The 23,285-nt window shown below is 40.6% G+C and overlaps 1 long non-coding RNA gene across 1 annotated transcript; it reads right to left on the minus strand.

Moving 5' to 3' along the window:
• Positions 1–919: 919 nt before the first annotated feature.
• Positions 920–15,575, minus strand: LOC126507382 (uncharacterized). The gene is made up of 3 exons (XR_007593509.1): positions 15,452–15,575; positions 12,659–12,731; positions 920–3,297 (listed from the first exon to the last, which is right to left on the minus strand). It is a non-coding gene; the product is annotated as an uncharacterized lncRNA (long non-coding RNA).
• Positions 15,576–23,285: the final 7,710 nt, after the last annotated feature.

Here is a 23,285-nt window from a genome sequence, read left to right on the forward strand (position 1 = left end):
GGCCTGGCAACAGTTTCTGGGTTGTTGGTCAAGGAGTCAGATGGAACTCCACATCATGCACATCATGCAAGAAGATAGAAGGATTGGCTCCCAGGATGGGACCCTAGGATGCAGAGGCCTGAGCCCATGTGAGGGTTAGCCAAAGGGGCTCCATGGTATAAACTGGCAGCCTGTGATTCAAAGGCACATTTTCTGTTTGGGGGTCTACTCAGATATTTGAGCTCTTTTATGCCCCACCTACCAATATCTCCAGACAAAAAGGGAAAGGAAACAAAGACACATCAATCTGACTGCTTGTCGATGAACAAACTAAGTAATAACAGTTATTAATTAACATATAAATGGCTAAGATATCTCAGCCATCAGCTAGGGAAAACGAGTCACTGAGAAATAGAGGAGTCTTAAGGTAGACCAGCCAAATCCTGACAAATCCAAGGCAAAATGAAGGTGTTTTGGCACTTGGTTGTGATGTGGGATGTCCTTCTGTATACATGTTGCTTTTACTGGTTAATGAATAAAGCTTTTTGGGCCAATGGCTTAGCAGAGAAAAGTCAGGTGGGAAATCTGAGCAGATATACAGAGAAAAAGAAGGCAGAGTCAGGTCAGACACCAGCCATATGCCGAGGAAACAAGACATGTAGAAAATGAGGTAACGCCACAGCCACATGACAATGCATAGACTCATAGAAATGGGTTCATTTACGGGCTGGAGAGATGGCTCAGAGGTTAAGAGCATTGCCTGCTCTTCCAGAGGTCCTGAGTTCAATTCCCAGCAACCGCATGGTGGCTCACAACCATCTGTAATGGGGTCTGGTGCCCTCTTCTGGCCTTCAGGCATACACACAGACATAATATTGTATACATAATAAATAAATAAATATTTTTTAAAAAAAAGAAAGAAATGGGTTCATTTAAGATGTAAGAGCTAGCTAGGGATACACCTGAGTCATGGACAAACAGTGTTGTAATTAGTATAGTTTCTGTGTGATTGTTTGGGTCTGGGCAGCCGAGAAACACAAGCGCAGTCTCGGTCTACTTGGTTGAAAGCTGTTTCCACCTGTCATCTTTCGGCATTAAGTGGTTTTTGCAAACTCTGCTGCCATTTATGCGTTTATCAATAATTGACTGCGGTGCTGGTGACAGCGGGGGTTTCTGATAACGCTTCAGCTGTGACATCGCCTGCCTGGGTCTCGATCTTCTTCAGATCTGCTGTGGGCATAGAGATGTTAGGTGGAATGCTGATAGCAGGAACTAAAAGGATGGAAACTCCACGTGGAGCTGCTCTTGAGTAGCCGTTTCTGACCCAGCCTTCCCCGCGTCGTCACCTCCCCCAAGAACACCCTACCGTCTAACAGTTCCCTCTTAACAATTCTGTCCCCACTTTTACACTTCCCTCTCCAGCCAAAACAATTCTTAGAGTTCACAGGCTTCTTTCTAACACGTACCTAACCAATTTCTACACAGGAAAGAAGTGCCAGAACATTTCCATGGGGGTTTGTGGTTCCCTTTAGCTTAAGTAGGTCACTGCACTAAAGATAGCAGAAAGACAGGATGAATGAAAATAAGTCCTGGATTTGGCTGGGTTTTGATCTGTGAAAAACACAGAAGGGCAGAGTGGCCAGACTGGGAGTGCCAGGGAAGTCCCCACGATCCTTCCGATGACTCAGCCCTCACAGAGTTACCAGTCAGACAGGCAGGGTGAACACTAGAAAGACTTCAGCTCTAAAGATGTGAAGTCACTGCTGGACTATGTCTGTGTGTGTCTGAGTGTACACTTCCTGTGGACAGAGAGACTCAATAAACAACAGGGAAGGATGGGGTGCTTGGGGCTGAAGAGGTGGAGAAGGGGGATCTGAAATGCAGCTTTCTTAATAACACGGCTGACTTCCAACAAAAATAATTATTAATTAATAGTTGAGCAGGGTAGGTAGCACAGCAGTTAGTATCAGTGCCAGGGAGAGTGAAATGCCAATCATGAGTTAGTCAGCCTGGACTGTGTAAAATGATCCTGTCAGAGGTGAGGGAAAAGGGTCTGTTTCTCACTGAAAACCAAAGTACAAATGGCAAAGGCAACCTTGCTGGGGAAAGGAGGGCTGAGTCACCAAGAGGAAAGATTGTATCACAGGGAATAAACATTGTTAGCAGGTAGCAGCATAGTATATTTGTACATGGAGACATTGTTAGTCTTCATCTCTCAAAAGCACCCAAAAGTTTGCTGCTTACCAACTAAGGAAAAAGCTACCCTTCTGTGGCCAGGACATCCCTAGCCTAATCACAGGATATGGTCTGTGCTATGGTTTAGGTACGATTACCAGATCTACTAAGCTTAAATGTTTTAACTTCCAAGAGATGAAAATACATTGGAACCTTGTTGGCCTCGCTACTTTATTGGTATTGTTCCTGAGATTTTTTACTCTAAAGACAGATTGGTCTGGGCGTGTAGCTCGGTGATAGAACCTTGCCTAGCAAGAACAAGGCCCTGGGTTGATCCCTGCCCCTGAAAAAAAAGATAAAGATAAGAAATACAGCAACAAGACATATGGCTCTCTAGGTGAAGCTGCTCCTGCTGTGTTGGAATGAATTTTATCCACTCACCTATGTGCTAAGCATTTGTGGGCATCTAGTAAGCAGCAGATGCTGTAAGGAAAGACACAGGGTGAGAAAACTGCCCTATTCCAACTCATACCCAACTCTGAAGACATACTGATCGATAGCGGTGATAATGTGGGCCACACATGGAATTCTAGGCTTTCTCATGGTCACATTTTAAAAAATAAAAATAGGTGAAAGTGAAACTAACCCTAGAAGTGTATTTTATCTGGTTTGGTAGATCCCAACATTATTGTCTTAACCTGTAATCAACATTTTTACTTTTTAGGATGGTTTCATTCATTCTTTAGCAATTTCTCATTGATATGACAAGATGCATAACAAGAAGCAATTCATGGGGAAAAGGGTGTGTTTTGTTCATGATTTGAGGATGCAATCCATCACAATGGGAAAGGCACGGTGGCCAGAGCAGCTCTCATGTGAGGCAGTAGATCATGTTGCTTGCATAGTCCAGAAGCAGAGAAAGATGAATGGGCACTCAGCTCACTTTCTATTTCCTCTTTATTCAGCCCTGGACCTCAGCCCACAGGATGGCACCATCCACAGTCACGGTGAGGCTCCCCTCAGTTAAATCTCTTTGGAAAACTCAGAGGCATGCCAGCAGGTGCATCTCCAAGGTGATGCCAAACTCATCCAAGTTGACAGTGAAAATTACTGTAATGATGGCACAACTTAAATCAGGTTATTCTGGAGGACAAAGGATATGATTTTAAACATGCTGAATTTGAAGTAGCTCTAAGATAATTAAGTAAAAATGTTAAAATAGCAATTTCATGAAATATGCATTTTTAAAATGCAGCTTTGAGGAGAGTCTTATTCCATAGATTCAGAGAGCAGCTGACACCAGGCAACATTTAACAGGATAAGAATCCTTACAAGGAGGCCTTCACAGGCCATTGCATGCTGCTATTTTAAAGGCAAACCCAAAGTTTCAGTGGAAAACTCAGGATTTTGGAGTTACCAGAACCATAGGATATCTACCAAGGGAAATTGTGGGTACGGAGTGGAGCTATTTCAGGAGAGATGTGTGCTACAGGCAGCAGAATCAAGGAATGGAAGTCAACCTTTTAAGCAAATGAAACCAAAAAAACAAACAAATTGGTACAGCTGGTCTTAAAGTAATCTTTGCAGGTGGAGTATTCCTGTGCCAGCAGCTGCTCCCAAATAATCTTTCAGAAACTTAATATTTACAATTTACAATTGTATATGTATTTACAATTATGTAAACTCTCAACCGATAGCTCAGGCTTATTACTAGCTAACTCTTACATTTATGTTGCCCTATACTTCTTATCTATGCTTTGCTACATGGCTCTCTCAGTACCTTTTCTCAATATGGCAGGCCCTTCTCTGCAACTGCTGGCAATTCCTCAGACTCTGCCCTTCTTCCTCCCAGCATTCTCAGTTTGGCCCTCCCACCTAACCTTATTCTGTTCAGCTATTGGCCAGTCAACTTCTTCATTAAACCAATCACAGTGACATATATTCACATAGTATAAAGGAATATTCCACAAAACTTCAATCAAAATTATTCAGAAGAGATAATAAAGGCCACTACATATTAATAAAATGAATAATTCACCAAGGATATTTAAAACTGTAAATATATAATTACAAAATTTGGGGGCTCCTGGTTTTATAAAACAAACACTAAAAGTCTATAAAACCCTGAAAAGTCATACAGGTACCCCAAATAATAACAGCAACAGTGAGAAACTTTACCACCCCACTTCCATCTATAGATAGGTTTTCCAAACGAAAAATCCACAACAAAACTTGAGAGTTTATCAAATAAATCAGTTGGATTTAACATTTACCTACAGAGTACTCCATCTAACATGGAGAACCTTGTACTACTGTTTTGCTAAATAGACCTGTGGACAGACTGCCTTCTAAACACTCATATGGATTTCCATATATTAGTGCTGCTTTCAATCTTCATCAGACATGTGGTCTAGATCTCATTTCCTAAGGCTTCACTCTCCTGCTGTGGAGACTCATCAGGTTGGTCTGACCTCAGCAATAATTGAGAGAAGTTGCCCTCAAACCTCCAAGTGCTGGCTGGAATGAGGAGTTGCTTGAGGAAGTGCTGCAGCCTTGGAGGAAGTTCATGACTAGTGGTGAGCTATGAGGTCAAAAGCCTAGCACCATTCCCAGTGTCTGCCTGTCTGTCTGCCTGTCTGTCTGCCTCTCTCTCTCTCTCTCTCTCTCTCTCTCTCTCTCTCTCTCTCTCTCTCTCTTTCTCTCTAAGTGCGTGTGTGTTTCATAGTCATGCTTGTGATATGAAATACCATATCTGCTACCTCCTGCCACACTGTCCCCACTATTATAAATTCTCACTCCCTGGAACCATAACCCCCACACACACAAAAAAAAAGTATCTCTTCCATAAGTTGCCTTAGTCATAGTCTTTTATTATAGCAACAGAAAAGTGACTAATACACCCCATAAGAATAAAAAAATAGTTTCTCTCTCTCTCTCTCTCTCTCTCTCTCTCTCTCTCTCTCTCTCTCTCTCTCGACTACTCCCAGACTCTCTTCCCTACTGAACTCTAATCCTACAACCACCTGTTGTTTGTTACCACCTTAAGCACCAAGAACTGGCACAAGTCTTTTGGAACATACTGAAAGCAAGAACATTACAATATTTAGAAGCTGAGCTAAAAGACCTCCTAACAATTTGCACCCTTGCCTGTACTATGGCCTTCCATGGAGTTCCTGTGTGTGTGTCTGTGTGTGTGTCTGTGTGTATGTATACACAAGTGCGTGCTAGACAACTGTCTGGAATACAATTTTTCTATTTGCCTAAAAGAGGTAGGTAGATTGCCTAGAACTGATAAGAGTCCATTTGATCCAAATTCCACCTGGAGTTCTAAGAGTGCTATAGAACCTACCTAACAGTATAACATGGTTTCTATGGAGAAGTGAGCTCTGAATTCCAGTAAAGCACATCCCTTTGCCATTGCCACCACAGGAACAGCCAGGCTCTCGCCTTCCTTCTACTGCCTGCCAACCCAATGGTAGGGAACCACCCAAATCACGAGTGCTTTGCTATCTGAGAAGAAGTGTGAGAGCCGGAAGGGCGTGAGAGGAGAGCAACACTAGTTTGTGGAGAGAAGGGGGGCAGCCACAAGAGCCTAACTACCGCTGAGTCTTGGGCTCCTCCAGAGATAGACTGCTCTTCCCGCCAAAGCCAGGCCTTGGTGTTGTGAAGTCTACCTCAGCCTTGCTGTTGTATAAAACAATAGAATTGGGGGATCTGACAAAAGAGGAGCACAGACTAAAGAAAAATCTGTTAAACCTAGGGGTGGCTTTCTATGTATGGTCAAATGTGAGTTAAAATATTGGAAATCTAAAGTCACATTGGTTTTATGGCCAGTACTGTTAAATGTTGATGGGGTCAAATCCAATCTTTGCACTGTATCATGGATGTCTGAAATAGGTAGCTCATAGTCAGTCCTATTAAATATGGCTCGTCTTTTGAATTAGAAAGAATCCCTTGGCCCCTGTCAATAACTAAGCTCGCTCTCTCTCTCTCTCTCTCTCTCTCTCTCTCTCTCTCTCTCTCTCTCTTCCTTTCTCTCCCCCCCCCCTCTGCACTTTAATTGATACTTAGCTTCTGTAGAGGCAGGATGTATTTATATTTATTTTACAAAATTAAGTATACAGAAGAACTCATTCTGTAGACAAGGCTGACCTTCAACTCAGAGATCTGCCTGCCTCTGTCTCCCAAGTGCTGGGATAAAAGGAGTGCACCACCACCACGACCACCCAGCTCATGGCTCCATTTTTATATACCTTTCATTTGTATCTTGTTTTAACATTTAATTCTGTTTCATTTTGATTTGGTTTTCTTTACTTGTCTTTGTTTTGGTGTGGTAATGCTTCTCGTTTTGTTGTAAAAATGTATATACTTATTTTGGACATGAATAATAGACATAAAAATGTAAAGGAGCACTGAGAGCACCTGTATTCTCATCACCCAGAGATGGCTGTAGATCTCTTTATGTGTAAGTCTTTCAGATCCTGATGTGTATTTCTAGGAGCAGTGTTAACAGGACAGGCCTGGTGGGGAAAAGAGGAGGCTTGATTACACACATGCCCACTGACTGCCTTCAGGCATGTGTCATCACTCCCCAGTCCCACATACATGAGTCTCCCATCAAACATGCACTACCCATCATTGCCCCAAATCCTCAGCCCTTAACTGTAGGCAGACCCCATAGCCGCCTTCTCTTTGAGGTACAGGAGCTACTTGCTATGCAAACATCAGCAAATCCAGACTTAAGTTCAAAGCAAAACTGTACTTTCTGAGTCTAGATCTGTATGAAGCTCAGGGACCTAAAGTGGAGAGGTCATGCATTCTCCTCATCCCACCTCTCTCTCCCATGGGAAAACCCACACAATGTCACCCAGGAGTAACAGTGATGGCCCTTCCTACTGCTGCCCCTAACTCCCACCTCCATTATAAACATTGCCAGTCAACTTCCCATCTTCAGACACCTCCGGTGCCATCAGGACCAGGGTCCATGCCATACAGCGCTCTACTTCTACAAATTAGCTACTAATGAACCTTTTTTTGGGGGGGGGGGATTGCTTCTGCAGCCTTCTGCTAGTAGTCTTAATGGTGGTCACTGAACTTTTTCTTTCATTTGTAGTGAATACTATGGAGCAATATCTAACCCCTTTGTTGAGAATATGAATACCAGTTATGCATAGCTTTGGTCAAAAGTCTAAGACAACAGAAATTTTATTTTACGTTCTAATATCTGTATGCATCCATACACAGCTCACACAATAGTAACTGAGACCCTAGCATATCATTTTAGCCCACAACACTCCTGCATTACACCTCTACAGAAAACTTTACCAATGCTGCAAAGTGCAATCCAAAATCATGCATTTTAATTAATCTATTTTACAGTCCAACCACAGCTCCCCCTCCATTCTCTCCTCCCACTCCCTCCCTTCACCTCTCTGCCCCCCTCAACCCACCCCTCTCCGTATTCGCTCAGAAAGAGTTAGGCCTCCCATGGGCATCAGCAAAGCATGGCACATCAAGATCATGCATTTTATTGATGATCGTTTCCCATCAGATGACTGTGTATTCTCAATCAGTTAACTAAATACTTATAATTTTACTAATACAAATATCACTGCAATGAACATGTTTGTATGTGAACCTTAGTGCATATATACCCAGAGTTTTATACGCAGAAAGATTCACATTGTGACGTTTGATTATATCCTTAGAATAAGTCCTAAATGTGGAATATTTCCATCAAAGATTGCAGACATTTTGAAGGCTTTGATACATACAACAGAGAAATACTGAAAGAAAAGTGGAATACCCCACACATTACAATTCACAAATATTACTATCCTATTTTCCAAAACTCTGTGATATGATTGGTTGAAAACCTTTGTTGTTTGGGTTTATATTCAACTGATATTCAAGCAGGCTTTTTTATTGACTGTATTTTTCTGCAAGTGTCCCATTGGTAACCTGTGTTTCTCCTTTCTCACAATGTTATTTTTTACCATTTTTTTCATTCAAGAAGGATAATTACCCTTTTGTCAAATCGTATTGTTTCCTAATTTCTTTGGCTTGATTCTATCATATTTTGAACTGCAGAAACTTTTTATCTTATGCTGATATTTCCATTACACAGCCTAGCTTAAATGGAAAAGGATCTACTGCAGAGAGCGTGGTTAGCTTAGAGAAATTTTAGAAGACCTCTGCCACCTCTGTGTGCCTTAATGAGTCCTGTTGTCACCAGTCTCCGAGTCTCTCTGCTTCTCCCCTAACCCCTTCTGGCTTCATAGCCTCATACTCCACGGATGTTTTCTCCTGCCTGATAACCTGTTGGCTTCCTATCTAGAGACTGTAGAGATTTGTCCTCATATCTAGAGACTATAGAGATTTGTCCTTACATCTAGAGGCTGTAGAGATTTGTCCTTACATCTAGAGACTGTAGAGGTTTGTCCTTACATCTAGAGACTGTAGAGATTTGTCCTCATATCTAGAGACTGTAGAGATTTGTCCTTACATCTAGAGGCTGTAGAGATTTGTCCTCATATCTAGAGACTGTAGAGATTTGTCCTTACATCTAGAGACTGTAGAGATTTGTCCTCATATCTAGAGACTGTAGAGATTTGTCCTCATATCTAGAGATTGTAGAGATTTGTCCTCAGGATAAATGCTGTAAGGAAACACCCAACTTTCTGACATGATCACCTTCAGACCGAGGATCAGTGCCAGCAACCCTCAGAGTTGATGGATAAAAGGCATGTCGCCAAACTAAGAAGATAAGAAATAGGCCATTGGGAAAGGAAATTAAAAAAAAAAAAAGGGGGCATTCTTTACAAGTTTTTCCTTAGTATTTTCTTCTACTAGTTTGATGCTTTTACTTTCTCTTTAACATATTTTCTTAGGTTTCCTTTTCATTTTTATTTTATTTAGAAATTTATTTTATTTATATGTTTTCTCTAGGACCCTTCATTCTCTCTTTCAGTATCAAGTTCATATTAAGTTCATTTTTACTACTGTACTCCTCTACATTGTGGTTATCTCAAGCCTCATCTCCGTGTAGTCCTGCACTTCCTTCACCCCAGCACATACGTGACCTTTTCTTCAGTTCATTCTACAGATCATGCCAAAGTTAACACTCCTCAAACTCCACATCTATCCCTTCGGTGGTATCATTTCCCTTCATGCAATGCAGTAGTGCGTCCACGCTGCCAATCTAGCACAGAGGAAATGACTGCCAATATGGCCAACGTTCCCTGGGCTAAGTCACAATGAACTCTTACTCCATGCAGCCTTCATACCTCCGCTTGGTAGATACCAGCTCTTTTGCACAGAAGAGAAACTGGAGTTCAAAGAAACTAACGCACACAATTTAGATGGTTCTTATGAAGACAAGCTGAATCCTGACCTCTCTGTCTGCATCCTTACTGTCTCTGCTGTTTCCCACATCCTGGCTGTGCTTCCGCTCACCGTCATAGCTCCACTTCCAGTTTAATGAAACGCATCTCCCAGTCCTCCCTCTGCTGCCCCCAATCCTGTGAGCTTCTTTTTTGTCTTTGTAACTTTTTTGTGGCACTTTAAATCACTGTGGCTTTCACCCTCCATGTACATACACTACTCTTTAGCCACTCAGGATTCATCAAAGTCATGGGAATGACTGTCATAGTATCATAGTGCCTATGTTCATGTGACCTTCATTTAACTTAATAGATAACCCAAAACAGAAGAATGGGGATACTGACAGTTATATCTTGATATTATAATAACTGATCTACTTATTTCTCATTGTTAGTCCTTGACTGTCCCTAATTTATATGTTAAATTTAATCATTGATATGTTTAGGAAAAATACATAATACACAGGGTTTGGGCATCTATTGGGATCTTGGAATGCATCCCCATGAATAAAGGGGACTACTGTTATTTAGAGTTCACCCCATCCCATCTTCATTTTTCATTCAAATTTCACTTTTCCTATAAAATCATTGCATCTCAGAAAATAGTATTTCTTCTTCCAGAAAACCTAAAATATATTTATCTGATGGCACTTGCCAAATTTATAGTGTTTTACATTCTTACCTATCTGCTAACTAGACTTTGAATCTCTTGTGGCCTACTCATGACTTGTATTTTTTTATTCTCCACGTGCTTAGCTCAGAGACTTAGAAGGTGTGCAGCGCTCACTGACCCACATTCTTCTCAAGAGTGCTTTACTGAGTCATAACAACTCAGAGTCCCCCATCCCTGGATCAGTGATTTGTAGGAATAAAGGTAATAATTGTCATCAAATTCTAAGATTAAAGATAACATTGGGAAGTTTTCACTACATGAATTCAATTTGCCTTGTAACAGACATGCTAATGAACATGGAGAGGAGATTTATTACTAAATTTCCCTACATAGGAGGTTTGGGTAATAATACACTTTTAAATAGTTCATATGATCTAAATAGATGGGAAATCAATTTTACAGGACATTATTATAAGCTTTTTACCTACTACAATTCACTTTTGGGTAGACTTTACAATGTTTTATACAATAAATACAAGTTACAGGAAAACAAACAGTTCTGGAAAATGTGGATGAAGCATCCACACAGCAATTTGTATGGAGGTTAGGTTGGAGCATCTTTTTCAACTGACATTGTTTTGAAAATTGCATGAAACGTTGGAGATGATGAATGTTTACAATTTGCATCCATAGTGTTGCTAACACAATAGCCTGTTAAATCCCTAGCCAGGAATATGAGCAGTCTGCAGGCCATCCACATTATTTATCAAGAGGGGAAAATACATTATTCACCAATTTTAATTGCTCCTATGGCACTAACATCCTGAAAATGAGACATAAGAATGTGGCCTTGGGGAAGTTTTGCTGGCAATGACTTCAGTGCAAACCTGACCAGGGGGACCATTGTCTGTTTCACAGCTACCCAAGGACCTGAATAAAATAAGGTAATAGTTTCAGCTCAGGTCCTAGTGGACAGTGGTACGTTTTAAAACTCATTTTGTCCACAAAGGATTCAATGACTTCTACGTGTGACCCAAAACAAATAAGCCAGAGACTAGATTGACACAGAAATAATATTATATATTCTCATCCTTAAGAAAAGTTTTAAACCAGGTCAAGGTTCAAATATTTAACAAAACACTGGAAGAAGAAATGTTTTCACATTTCTCCTACCTAGAGAAATGAATCCTCCAATACTGCAAAATCATCTTCAGATTTGCTTCTAAAAAATAAATTACTATAAGACATTAAGTTTTCATTTATTTTTATTTGTGCAAATGCATGTGTATATGTGTATGTACACCTGTGTGCAGCTGTCCGCAAAGGCCAGAAGGAGATCTAGGGCCCCTTGGTGCTGCAGTTACAGGTCCTGTGAGCCCCTCAACATGGGTTCTGAGAACCAAACTCTGACACTCTGTAAGAGCAGCAAGAATTCTTAACCATTCTTAACTGGAGCCATCTCTCCAGTCCCCAAACACAACTTTTATGGAGAAAAAAAGAAAAAGAAACATTCATTTGAAGAAAAAGCGCAAGTTCATTTTTCAGATAAGAATCACACATTCTCTCAAAGACAAGCCTTGAGGGACAATTTTGGGGAGGGAGATTGCCAAAATTAGCCTGGCCTTCCTGCCCAGAAAGTCGGAAAGGAGAAATGGGGAACTGAGAACACAGATGGTGAGAAATACCAAATCAGAGAAGATATCTTTGAATTCAAACGACAGACGGAGGGTACCAATTCTCATGAAACTCATGAAACCATAGAAATACTTGGTCCTGAATCAGGGTGCCTGCAGCCCCTCCTACTCACAGCAATGCTGCCCTTCCAGTTGATCAGGAAATCTTGTTGTCACATGGGGGTCTTCAAAAATGTGTCCTACCCATTGAGCCTATAATTCGCGATCCTAGAGAAGCTAAATAAGAAGGTGAACCCAAAGAAAAACATATAGGCATCCTCCTGAATATTAACCTTCATCAGGCAATGAAAGGAGACAGAGACAGAGACCCACATTGGAGAACCGGACTGAAATTTCAAGGTCCAAATCAGGAGCAGAAGGAGAGAGAGCACGAGCAAGGAACTCAGGACCGCGAGGGGTGCACCCACACACTGAGACAATGGGGATGTCCTATCAGGAACTCACCAAGGCCAGCTGGCCTGGGTCTGAAAAAGCATGGGATAAAACCGGACTTGCTGAACATAGTGGACAATGAGGACTACTGAGACCTCAAGAACAATGGCAATGGGTTTTTGATCCAACTGCATGTACTGGCTTTGTGGGAGGGAGCTTAGGCAGTTTGGATGCTCACCTTACTAGACCTGGATGGAGGTGGGTGGTCCTTGAACTTCCCACAGGTCAGGGAACCCTGATTGCTCTTTGGACTGATGAGGGAGGGGGACTTGATCAGGGGAGGGGGAGGGAAATGGGAGGCAGTGGCGGGGAGGAGGCAGAAATCTTTAATAAATAAATAAATTAAATAAAAGAAAAGAAAGAAGAAAAAAAATATGTCCTACCATCCATAGTCTTGTTGCAGGGGCTTTTAGTACAACAGGATCTTTCTTGTCCAGCCGTGATTGGCCCAGAGACCTGAAGTGCAAGACACTCATTGGTCACCAAAAGTCAACCTAAACCCATGACTCTGAGTTCCTTGCCTCAAACCAATGAAGACTAAACATAGACTTTTGTGCAGGAGCTTTACAGAAAAGTGAAGAATTGAGAAAAAAAAAAGTAAGAATTTAAGGAAAAGTGAGAGAAATTCCTGAAAGTTGGAAGGATTCCCAAAAGAGAAGAAAAGCCCCCAAATTCTTTACATGCAGAAACTGGACAAAGGCTGTAGTGATCTCTGAGATTGTTTACTTCCCTGGGTTATCAAGAGCCATTCCAATAGAAGGCATACAAAACTCCGTGGCTGTCCCCTAGACCAAACATGTGTTGCCCGTGTGCAGTGCATCCAGTCAGGGGTAACTGAAGACTCCCCCACTCCCCAGCCCCCACCCCCACCCCTCCTCCAAATCCAACTTGTGCTTTGTTGGCTGTTAACCTTGACTCCCTCTAAGCTGTTAGTCATGGCTGGTGTTGCTATCTCTGGCCTTGCAGGTGTCCCAAGAGCTGTGAAATACAGTAAGCTCTCTGCATTTTCACAGCTACTCGCAAGTATCTGGATTGTTCCTAGAGTTCCTGGCTACAGGATGCTCTGTGGTCTCGTCCCTGGGAAAGGTGAAGGCTTTTCGTTAGAAGCCATCCTTCCCTACACCACTCTGTAGCAGTTGGCTTCAGTAGAAGCAGGAATATATGAAAAGACAACGGTACTTTATACTTGCTCCTTTGGGGCTTGGGGAAGAGGGGAGACAGCTGTAGTGCTGTCCTGGGCCCCACGTCCTGTCCCTCCTCTGAGCTGCTCAGTTTGATTATCTCATATCCAGCCACAAGCTCCTTATTTATCTGCTCAGTGCTCTACACGCTGCTTTGATCCCTCCTTTAACTCCCGCTTCTGTTCTCACAGCAACATATGTAACTTGCAGCTTTGACCTAGGGACAACTAGCTACTGAGCCCACTTCTTGTCCTCTGCTCTGATTCTTACTTCCTACAGTCAGTTCTCAACACCTTTGTGATGTCAACCGAAGACTCCAAGGTGTCTCCTTTCACAAAGACTAAATCTAAAACCCTCCAAATGGCCTACAGTGCCACCCTTATATTCTCCAGCCAGTCACTTGACTGAATTTCCTCACCGTCAAACCTATACGACGCAGGCATCACCTCCTCAGGGTCACCATGTTTAGACGCGCAGCCTGGCAAAGCCGCTGTAGCTGGTGCTCTCCTTCCTCTATCACACTCTTAATATTTTGGATGGAAATACCTACATCTGGGTCTGCATCTCTCTAACCATACACACACACATATTTTATATATATATATATCACCTCCTAACCCAACAACTATTGACTGGTTAGTATCTTCCCTATAGAATGTTCCATTAGATAAGGGAGCTCTTCTTTATTCACTAGTTTATTCTAAATTCTTTTTTTTTTTTTTTTTGGTTTTTCAAGACAGGGTTTTTCTGTGGCTTTGGAGCCTGTCCTGGAACTAGCTCTTGTAGACCAGGCTGGCCTTGAACTTACAGAGATCCACCTGCCTCTGCATGGATTTAGAGCCACCACCTCCTGGCTCTAAATTCTTTAAAAAAAAAAAAAAAAGCAACTAGGACAAAACAAATCGGCTGGGTAAATAAATGAGGCACAGACCAAGTAAGTGATTCATCAAGCTAATGTTTCAAATTCCATAAGAGGTAGCCAATTCCCTTAGGTTAATCTTCTCCATGGTCTCAGAAAAATACATTCTATGGATTAGGTTATTCTAGCAAACTGATAAGTTGGTAAAAAGGCTGCGTTGGTAAGCTGAATTGACAAGCCTCAGAAGTTAAAAAAAAAAAGGTTAAAAAAAACTTACTTAATATGGTGATGGCTTTGGAAGATGAAGGCAGGAGGACCAGGAGTTGAAGGATATCCTCAGCTACACAGTGAGTTCAAGGCTAGCCTTGACTATATGTAACTGTCTAAAAAAGAGAGAAACTGTGTCATTTCACAATGGTTAAATATTAAATATTCAAGGAGATAACCAGAAGTGGAGAATACAGGAGAGTAAAGAATCTCAAGTCCGCTAATAGAATCCAAAAGAAAAAAGATTAAAGAAAGTAATATTACATTTGTCTTGATAGGCAAAGTTTCTTTAGTGTAATCTACTATTTTTTAATGTAAGTTTAAAATGTATCATATTTATTTGTCACGTCTCCTTTGAAGACATTTTTCTTGACTCTTCACCAACTACTATTTATTTATATTCAAGACTGATTTCAGTATTTTTCTCCTTCCTTGCTTCTCAAAATCTTCATGCTAATTTTTGTTCTTTTATACATTTGTATGTATTGTTTGCCATTACTTATTTCTATTTCAACAGACTTCATGACTTATTTAGACAATTTTCTACTTTTCTTGACATTTCTGTGAGTATACATTGCTCCATTTTACAGTATTTTTATATTATAATAAATAATCATTTAATTTAGTATTAAATAAGTTCCCTTCAAATTTGATAATCAATTGTACTAATTTTCCCTTTTATCTCAAAATTTTAACTTTTGAAATTAAGATTGTCTTTCCCATTAGATTCTCAGTTAAATTTCTACACATATTAGAAAACTCCATCTAAAGTAGTAGTATTCTCATTCCAGTTTGTACACATATTTCTTTCCTTGCATCGTTACTAAAGCTCCTCATGCAGTGTCAGTGAGAGTGGTAAGCATACATACCTTTCTACCAGGTCCCATTCTTAATAAGAAAGTATTCTTCACTCTTAGCAACAGTATTGGCTGTGGATCTTTGTGGCCTGCAGGGGGGAGTATATAATGTGTGTTAGTTAAGTTTCTATTGCTATTATGAAGCATTACAACCACAAGCAACTTGGAAGGAAAGGGTTTATTTGGCTTACACTTCCATATCACAGTCCAACATCAAAGGAAGTCAGGACAGGTACCTGGAAGCAGGCGTTGCTACAGAGACGACAGAGGGGTGCTGCTTACTAGTTTGTATCACATAGTTTGCTTTCTTAGAGAACCCCAGACCACCAGCTCAGTCGTGAACCCCACCCACAATGGCCTGGGCCCTCATCTACTAATTAAGAAAATGCCCTACAGACTTTCCTTGGGTACAGCCTGATCTTATGGAGGCATTTTTTTTTTCAACTAAGAGTCCCTCCTCTCAGATGACTTTAGTTTGTGTTGACATAAAACTAACCAGGACAGAATGTATGCATGCATGTGTGTATCTGTGCATGTGGAGGTCAGAGGACAACCTCAGGTATTGTTCCTCAAACTCCGTCCAACTTTTTGAGACAGTGTCTCTTACTGGTCTGGAACACAGCCAAGCAGGCTAGGCTGGTTGGCCAGTAATTTCAAGGCCCTGACTGTCTCCTCAGCACTGGCATTACAAGTACCCACAACCACCCCTAGCCATTTTTACATGCCTTCCAGGAATCAAACCCAGGGCCTCAAGCTTGCAAGGCAGAGGCTTTACAAACTGAGCTATCTCCCTAGCCCTGTTGGGTCCTTTTGTAGGTAATCTCAATCATCATGAAATTCCCTTCTAAAGCCAAGTCTGAAAGATTTTATGAATGGCTTTCATCACATGGTTTTTCCTTTATCAGTTGATATATATGGCTTCCTCTTTAGACTGCTGATTATATTGATTGACCTCATTATATTTTTAATTTAGTCTCCTCTCTCCTCTGCTCTCTCTCTGTCTGTCTGCCTATCTGTGTATGTAGTATGTTTACACGCACATGTGTGCATATATGTCAAAGGACAACATCTAGAAGCCCATTTTCTCCCTCTACCATTTGAGTCCCAGGGATTAAACTTGGGTCACCAGATATGGCAACAAACGCCTTTACCAGCCAAACTATCTGGCTTGGCCCCTCCATTGATTGACTTTTTAAGCCACAATTCACTTATAATTCATCCTATTAAGGTGTATAATTCTGTACTTCAGTGTATTTACAAGGTTTGGAACCATCAGTTCTAGAACACAGCCATTGTCCAAAAGAACTTCGTACCTAAGAGCAGTTACTCCCTGTATTCCTCCTCCCCAGCCTTGGGTTGTACTCATGTTCTGATTCCATTTACCTACTGTGAAATTTGATAGAAACGGAATACCAATGGGTGGCCTTTTATGACTTATTTCACTTATCAAAGTGTTTCTAACATTTATGTGTGTCATATATAAAAGTATTTCATTTTTTTATAAATAATATTCTACTATATGAATATGACACAGTTTATTCATCTATTGGTTTTTATTCATTTATTAGACTTTTGATTTGTTTTTGCTTTTTAACTACTATAAATGCTGCTGTGACAAACATTCCTGTTTTCTTTTCTTTTGGTGGACGTGTATGTGTGTGTGTGTGTGTGTGTGTGTGTGTGTGTGTGTGGTCTGTGTGTAGAGAGTAAACCCAGAATCTTGTGAACGCTAAGCACTCTACCACTGGACATCCTCAGCTCTCTATATTTTAATTTTGAAAGAGGATCTTGCTAAGATCCCTGGTTACTCTCAAACTTGTGGTCCTCCTGCCTCAATCTCTCAAGTAGCTAGCATCATAGACATACTCTGCCCCACTTGGTACCATTGATGAACTTTTACCTATTAGGTAAGCTTCAAATATCTAAAATAAACTCTCTTCTTTCATTTGGTAATATTTTGTTGAGATTTCTATTTTTGCATGATTTGTAATTTTGTCTTTGGTTTTGCTATAGGTACCAGGTTCATAAAATAGAAACTGTTCTTTCTTCTCTTTTCTATGAGAGACTATAAAATTGGTATTAACTTTTCTTTAAATAATTAGTAATGGGCTGGAGAGATGGTTCAGAGGTTAAGAGCACTGGCTGCTCTTCCAGAGGTCCTGAGTTCAATTCCCAGCAACCACATGGTGGCTCATAACCATTTATAATGGGATATGGTGCTCTCTTCTGGTCTGCTTGGATAAATGCAGACAGAACACTGTAAACATAATAAAATATAAATAAATCTTAAAAAAATAAAAATCAATGCCCAGCTTTAGCTTGGCTTGTTTCTGGCCAGCTTTTTAAAATAATAATAAGTAACCTTCTCCAGCGAAACTTGAAGTCAATTTTTGTGGGAGCTTTTCAGTTATGAGTTCCATTTCATCAGATTTTATGTTTCATCTTACTTGAATTTTGGCAGTTTATAGATTGCAAGGGAAAGGTCCACATCTTCCTGGTTGTGTAAATTAAGAACTAAATTTTCCATGGTATTCTCCTTTCAATTTTTTTTTTTTTTTTTTTTTTTTTTTTTTTTTTTTTTTTTTTTTTTTTTTTTTTTTTTTTTTTTTTTTTTTTTTTTTTTTTTTTTTTTTTGTTTTTCGAGACAGGGTTTCTCTGTGGCTTTGGAGCCTGTCCTGGAACTAGCTCTTGTAGACCAGGCTGGCCTCGAACTCACAGAGATCCGCCTGTCTCTGCTTCCCGAGTGCTGGGATTAAAGGTGTGCGCCATCATCGACCGGCTTCCTTACAATTCTTTTTTTTAAAAAAATATTATTTATTTATTTATTATGTATACAATATATGCCTGCAGGCCAGAAGAGGGCACCAGACCTCATTACAGATGGCAGTGGGCCACCATGTGGTTGCTGGGAATTGAACTCAGGACCTTTGGAAGAGCAGGCAATGCTCTCAACCTCTGAGCCATCTCTCCAGCCCCTTCCTTTCAATTCTTTAGTGGCTGCAGAATCTATGCAGACTACCTCCATTTCAGTGTTGATATTGGCAATTTGTGTCTCCTCTTAGGCAAATCTTGATAAAAGTTTGTCAATTTTATTAATTTTTTTCTAAGAAATATTGGTATTGATATTCTGCTGTTTTCTTCGTTTTGAACTTCATTTATTTCTGCTTTTTATTAGTTCCTTCTATCTGATCTTGTGGATTGATTTTGCTGTTCGTGTTCCAGTTTTGTTTTTTTGTTTGTTCGTTTGTTTGTTTTGAGACCTCTTTTCTCTAACAGATTTGGTGCCATAAACTTGGAAGCTCTGATGCATACATACAGGTTTTGCTTCCTGTTCCTGTGATAATACACCCTGACAAAAGCACCTTAAAGGAGAAAGGGTTCATTTGGTCATGATTCATGTTCCAGTCCATCATTTCAGGGAAGCAAAGAGACAGGAACTCAGCAGCTAAGTCATAGCTAAGTCAAGAGCAGAGAAAGAATTCATATGTCCATGATACCCAGTTCACAGTTCACTTCTCCTCTATAGTCCAGGACCCAAACCCAAGGAATAGGACCACCCAATTTTAGGCCAGGTATTTCCACATAGGTCAACATAAGACAGCCCCTCACAGACATGCCTATTGGCCAACCTACTCTAAACAATCCCTCCCTGAGACCTGAGTCCCAGGTGTTCTAGACTGTTAATTCACAATTAAAACTAACTTTCCAAGCTATGTTTTTATTTCTGTACAAATTAATGTGTTTTTTTTATTTCCCATGAGACATCTTAATGACCTATGGGTTAACTACTATAAATGTACTCCATAATTTATATGTGTTTAGTATTTTCATATTCTCTTTCCATTATTGAGTTCTAACTTGATCTTAATATTCCACATAATTTTGACTCTTAGGTTTATTGAGGTTCATGTTTATAATTCAGATAAGGTTTACATACGTGAATTTAACAATGGGTTCTTGAATTTATATCCTACTGTTAGTGAAGCGGTATGGAAACATCAATTAAATCCTGTCAGCTGGTTGTATAGCTTAATTAGTTTTGTCAATGTTATTCATCTGTGTGTTTTAATAGTAATTCTACTAATTATTGAGATAGACATGCTCAAGTCCTCAACTACAATTATGGATTTATTTCGCCTTTCAATTTTGTCATATTTTCATGTACGTTTTGAAGTCTGTTAGGTGAATTTATACACTATCTCTGAAGTAGGTCTATAGATATTTTTTGTAGCTCTGTGTTATTAAACTAGTCTAGAGAGATGTGCAGAAACTCTATTTTCTGCTCACTTCATTTTTAAAGCAGTTACAGAAACCCAGGAAGAGTGAGCAGAAAAGAGTTTCCACACATCTCTCTAGAGTATTCCACTGCCATAGAAATCCATTGTGCTCCACCTATTCGGTCCTCTTTCTGCCATAACCCTCAGAAATCACTAATATGTTCACTCTCTTTGTACAAGTGAGGGGTTTTTAGCCTGGTATATTAGGTAAGATAACTGCTATAACAAATGTATAAAAAAAAAAGAGTTACACTATTTCAAGCTAGAAGATTGCACCCAGGTTTTTTTGTTTGTTTGTTTTGGTTTGGTTTTTCCTGCTGTGACGAATATCTGGGAGAGCTAAGAATTGTCACTTAAGAATCTTGGGAATGGGGCTGGAGAGATGGCTCAGTGGTTAGGAGCATTGCCTGCTCTTCCAAAGGTCCTGAGTTCAATTCCCAGCAACCACATGGTGGCTCACAACCATCTGTAATGAGGTCTGGTGCCCTCTTCTGGCCTGCAGACATACACACAGACAGAATATTGTATGCATAATAAATGAATAAAATATTTTTAAAAAAAAAGAATCTTGGGAATGGAGCAAATGGTTTATGTGGAAAGGATGGAATAAGCAGAATGTAAACCTAAGGGAGATTCTGAATGCATACTAAAATGTCACGTTACCCTTCAGAGTAACCCAAGGCACGCTGTGGAAACAGGAACAAAAACAGAAGAATGGAGAAATGCTTTGGGGAAAGTGAAAAAATTATGAAGTACTGCATGAGGAGATTAAATTCCATGGGGTAAAAGCACTCACTGAGAGGGAAGGTGAGAAGGTGGCTCGGTTAATAGATGCTCATCTACACACAAAGCCCTTGGTACCTGCCCAGCATGGTTTCTGCATAAACCGGGTGTGCCACATGATTGTACTCTTAGCACTCACAGAGGGGGAGCCAGGAGGGTAAGGGGTTCAAAGTCATCCTGGGCTACTGAACAAGTTCGAAGCCATTCTGTGCTTCATGGGGGGGGGGGGGCGACAAAACAAACAAACAAAAACAAACTTGAGAATCTTGTAAAAAGTGGTTCCAGGGAAGCATCAGGAGTCACGGCTAGACTGAAGTGTGCAGTGAAGGAGCAGACACTGAGTACACACAGCCTACTGGAGTAAGAAGGAGACAGTGTGGGAAGAGGAGTGTGGCATCAGAGTTTCTGTAACACACAGAGCTTTGAGCAGGTTTCTGGGACAATTCTGAGCAACTGCAGAGAGCCTGAAATCCAAGATAGAATAAGCCGTCTCCAGGAAATGTGACTCTACGCACCAACTGACTATTATATTCTTATATTTTGATACTATTCAAGGAAGCATACACCCCACAGGTTAAGGACTCCTCCTTCAGGGGAAGCTCTTGGAGCCACTGATCCCTGTCCTACAGAAACTCATCCTGCCTTTAAATAAATTTAAAAAAAAAAAAAAAAAAAAGGTCTGTTTAGTTTAGGCTGCCAGGAAAGCCAGTCTCCGTGTCAGCCATGCTCTGGCAGGAGTCCTCAAACTCCTTGTCAGCTGCTTTCCTGCAAGGACAGACGTCTTGAGTGTTGTTTGGTTTGTAATTGACTCAGTCTTAATACCAAAACTAGATTAGATTTAAAAGGCTAGGTTCAACAATCAGTCTGCTATTGGGTAAACAGGGAATTCTATAGTTTCCAAGAGCCCATTGTATCAAACTGCATCCTAACCAGCAGCTAAGCAATAAAAGGGAAATCATATTCAAATGCAAAATTAATGTCACGCATGGCTGCCGAAGGGCAGAAGGGACTGGCTTGCTTGGTGAACTTACATGAAAAGTCCAGTCATATATTTATAGCAAAAGAAAATCTAGAAGTTGCTTCATAAGCAAGATTTAATACAAGATAATAACTTTAGGCCCAAATGGGAAGGTTGTTAAATTTCAATATCTCCTGCCTTGTTCATAAATCACAATATTGATCACGTATAAATTAATGCATGAACGTATATATTTGTGTATGGGAACACACGAAACCTCATTTATTATATGAAAATGAAATAGAAAGCAATTTTTATATCATGAACACCTAAATTAAACCGTTTAGCATCTCTTTAAAAAATCTTAAATGAGGGGGCTGGAGAGATGGCTCAGTGGTTAAGAGCATTGCCTGCTCTTCCAAAGGTTCTGAGTTCAATTCCCAGCAACCACATGGTGGCTCACAACCATCTGTCATGAGGTCTGGTGCCCTCTTCTGGCCTGCAGACATACACACAGACAGAATATTGTATACATAATAAATAAATAAATATTTTAAAAAAAAAGCAGGCTTAGCCAATAGTTTCATTACCCTTTATGAAATGCAGCATTATATCCTATCATAAACACGCTTTCATGCATAGTAGGCGGAGACAAACAAGGTCTGGATGACACAGACACTAGAAGGGAAATACTCGGAAGAGAATGAACTGCCGTGATGGTGTAATAGTGGGAGGGAGACACAGTGCTTACCAAAGGCCAGGTTCTAAACAAACCCCATAAAGACGAGCTCATCTTCTTCTAAGAAAGGAAGAAAGGAAGGAAGGAAGGAAGGAAGGAAGGAAGGAAGGAAGGAAGGAAGGAAGGAAGGAAGGAAGGAAGAAAGGAAAGGAAGGAAGGAAGGAAGGAAGGAAGGAAGGAAGGAAGGAAGGAAGGCAGGCAGGCTCCCGGAAAGAAAGGTCGTGAGAAGAAGGGTTGTTCTACCATCAACAAGACGACCATCTGAGAAAGCACCATCACCATTCATAAACTCATCCACGGGATGGGCTTCAAGAGCCATGCCCCTTCTCCACTTGTAGAACTTTGGAGAGTTGCCACCAGGGAGGTGAGGATGCCTAGTGTGCACTGCTACCAGGTTTGACACGTGGGCCAAAGGAAGAAGGAATGTTCTATATCATTTTGGGGTACGTTTGTCCAGAAAATGTAATGAGGACAAAGAGTCAGCAAGACAGCTTTGTAGTCTGATATGTAGCACAAATAATAAAAACTCAGAAACAGAAATTAGGGTTCAACCTGAAGACCAGATAAGCAAGGCAGTCAAGTCACTAGAGAAGTCTCACCTCTACCAAGGCTGGGTGACTGCAAACTAAGTAGACAGCCTCTCTCGCCTCTCACTTCATATTCCCTCTAGTGCTGGGATTAAAGGTGTGACTCCCTACTACTGGGATTAAAGGCATAGGCCACCACCACCTGGATTTATTTCTGCACTGATCTTGTGTACCCAGGGTGGTCTTGAACTCACAGAGATCCATCCGACTGTCTCCCAAATCCTAGGATTAAAGGTGTTACCATTGCCTGACCTCTAGTGGCTTTAGCTTTGCCTCTGGTCTTCAGGCAAGATTTATTTATCAAAATACAATTAATATATCACTACACTGACAACCCATGTCTCCTGCTACCATAGACAAAAACCTACAGACAGCCACTGTGGATAAGAACTAAACACTCAGTGTCAAAGATGTAAAACTGTGATAACAACAACAAGAAAAGAAGAAATAAAGAAAGAAAGAAAGAGAGAGAGAGAGAGAGAGAGAGAGAGAGAGAGAGAGA

The sequence above is a fragment of the Alexandromys fortis genome, unplaced genomic scaffold (assembly GCF_014885135.2).
Source record: "Alexandromys fortis isolate MF-2015 unplaced genomic scaffold, M_Fortis_MF-2015_v1.1 scaffold_71, whole genome shotgun sequence".
Lineage (NCBI taxonomy): Eukaryota > Metazoa > Chordata > Mammalia > Rodentia > Cricetidae > Alexandromys > Alexandromys fortis.